The sequence below is a fragment of the Glycine max genome, chromosome 6 (genome assembly GCF_000004515.6).
Source record: "Glycine max cultivar Williams 82 chromosome 6, Glycine_max_v4.0, whole genome shotgun sequence".
Lineage (NCBI taxonomy): Eukaryota > Viridiplantae > Streptophyta > Magnoliopsida > Fabales > Fabaceae > Glycine > Glycine max.
In genome coordinates this window covers 45,033,743-45,036,722 of record NC_038242.2, presented here as the reverse complement: position 1 = coordinate 45,036,722, position 2,980 = coordinate 45,033,743, and the positions used below count along the sequence as shown (strand labels likewise).

Below are 2,980 nucleotides of genomic sequence, written 5' to 3'. Positions count from 1 at the left end.
CTGTAAAAGAATTTGAGATAGTCATTTAGTTTGAAACGTTTTATATTTTTTTTCAAACAAATTAAGTATTACTTTGTAAATTTTATTACAAAAGACGCGTCATTCTTGACACCTTTGAATTGAACAAAAGTATCATCATGAAATTAAACACAAAAATTTGTTAAATATTTTTGTTAATTGTTATGATTCTTTTTTCTAATTAACTTTGTCGATTTAACTATAATCATTTAATAAAATAGTCATATATAAACACAACACTTAATAATGTAACTCAATTTGAGCGTATATATACTTAATATATATAGTGCTTCATATTACTTTATAAATAATAAAAAAAGTAATTCAATTCAAATAATATTTATACTTATACATTTTCATTTTTTAATGAAATGAATATATTATATATATTTGATGGATACTTGGGATATTCAATATGCTCAAATATGCAATTAAGGATAATTATAATATGAAACATTGTATTTTCAATTTAATAAACAAAATACATGTACATTAAATGTGTGTCTTTCGATTTGAACAATGGTCAACGATATACACATCAACCATATTTTTAAATTTTGGTCCACAAACTCAAATTATATGGCAACGCGTGTAAGATTTTATTTGACTCACCGTCGGTGCATTGCAATTGCAAATGTGGTCGCATTAGTAACAATTTTTTACAATGTCATCGATTGCGAAAAAAATATCTAAACAATAGTTTAAAATCATGATATCAACACAAATTGTTGTCTTTATGTTGACAACATATACTTTATTGTTATTTTTTAACCCGTCTAACCATGGAGTTTAACCGAGATTTCTTCATATGAATGTTTATCTTGCTTTAAATATTTTTCCTTAAAATCTATAAAAGATTGTGAATAGTCGCTGAGTTTTAAGAGGTTTGCGCATTTTGAAATGTCTTTAAAATGTGATAATTTTTTTTACAACGGAATTCTTTATCCATACATTAGTACATTTTGTGCATTAGTTATTTTTTAAAAAAATTATACTCAATTACCTTTTGAAATTATTCATTTTTTCTTATTATTAAAAATCATTATCCACTACATATTTAGTGATCAAATCTCTAGCATCTAGCTAGTTCTTACACTTGCATTTGCATTTGGAAGTTTTTGTGTCACAATAGGAAACTTCACATGGCGGAGCACAAATTAAATGAATGCAATCTTTATCATTTTGACATTGTTGTGTTATGCTTGCTTTCTCTTCGTAACACGCGCAAACTCCATTACGACAAAAGGCTATTCCCTTACAGTAAGGTAACTTTATTGAGCAATCAGCATTATCATGACATTGATTAGGACCCGACGTCTTTGGTGTACTAGTGAATCCAACCGCTGCAATATGATATACAAATATAGAAAAGTTAGTACAATCCTACAACAATACATATTTGCTTTCATAGACATAAAAAAACATATGTGCTGTGTTCTCAAATGTAAAGATGTTGAAGAAAAATACCATTGGAAGTTATCAAAGTAAGAACGACCGCGATAAAAACAATCCTAACCAAAGTCAACATTACGACTTGTATTGTTGTCGTATTTGTTAGGATGACACTTACACAATAGCTTATTGAGTATATTGATTCAATCAATACTTCTGCTACATATTTATAGTACTAAATGATTTTTATACAAGGAAAGTTAGTTTTGTAACGGGTGTATATGGTCAAAAGTGAGAAATTTTGTATCTTATCTTTCTATAATTATATCTATATAAATATAAATAAATATCAAATATATTACTTAAGTAAGTTGGTTGGTCAAATCTTCTTATTGCATTAATTTAATATTTGTTAGTATAATATGTAATTAATGTATAATTAAAATATAATTAAATATTATATTTAATGAATACAAAATTGTTTTAATTTATTTAAGGAAATTCTTTGTAATGAAATGTATGCATTTGAACATGAATATACCGGTCAAGTGAACATAAACTAGCCTAAAATATTATATTTTTTCATTATTACTTGTGTGATGTTTTTTTATGTTGTTACAACTTGTCAAAGAAATAAATTTTACGAGGTATTCTTTAAATGATATACTAACTTGTTTTCAAAAAAATTTATTTAGTCTACGAAAGAATGTGAGATAGTTATTTAGTTTGAAACGTTTTATATTTTTTCCAAACAAATTAAGTATTACTTTGTAAATTTTATTACAAAATACTAGTTATTCTTGACACCTTTGAATTGAACAAAAGTGTCAGCATGAAATTAAACACAAATATTTGTTAAATATTTTTGTTAATTGTTATGATTCTTTTTTTCTAATTAACTTGGTCGATTTAACTATAATTATTTAATAAAATAGTCATATATAATAAACATAACACTTAATAATGTAAGTCAATTTGAGCGTATATATTTAATATATATAGTGCTTCATATTACTTTATAAATAATAAAATAAGTAATTCAATGCAAATAATATTTATACTTATACATTTTCATTTTTTAATGAAATGAATATATTATATATATTTGATGGATACTTGTGATATTCAATATGGTCAACTATTTATTATTCTAAATAAATGTTTTTTTTAATATTAGATGGATAGTTACTTTGACTTGTGGCATTAGTTATTTTATTTATTAATTTAAAATATACATAGCACAAATTGCTTATTAGATAATAATAAAAGAATAAAATATTCCATTAAGGATTATTATAATATGAAACATTGTATTTCCAATTTAATAAACAAAATACATGTCCATTAAATGTGTGTCTTTCGATTTGAACAATGGTCAACGATATGCACATCAACCATATCTTTAAATTTTGGTCCACAAACTCAAATTATATGGCAACGCGTGTAAGATTTTATTTGACTCACTGTCAGTGCAATGCAATTGCAAATGCGGTCGCATTAGTAACAATTTTTTACAATGTCATCGATTGCGAAAAAAATATCTAAACAATAGTTTAAAATCATGATATCA

The 2,980-nt window shown here is 24.5% G+C and overlaps 1 long non-coding RNA gene across 1 annotated transcript; it reads right to left on the bottom strand.

Annotated features, from left to right (window-relative positions):
* Window positions 1–1,022: 1,022 nt before the first annotated feature.
* Window positions 1,023–1,610, bottom strand: LOC106798966 (uncharacterized). Its single transcript, XR_001388803.3, has 2 exons — window positions 1,486–1,610; window positions 1,023–1,361 (listed from the first exon to the last, which is right to left on the bottom strand). It is a non-coding gene; the product is annotated as an uncharacterized lncRNA (long non-coding RNA).
* Window positions 1,611–2,980: the final 1,370 nt, after the last annotated feature.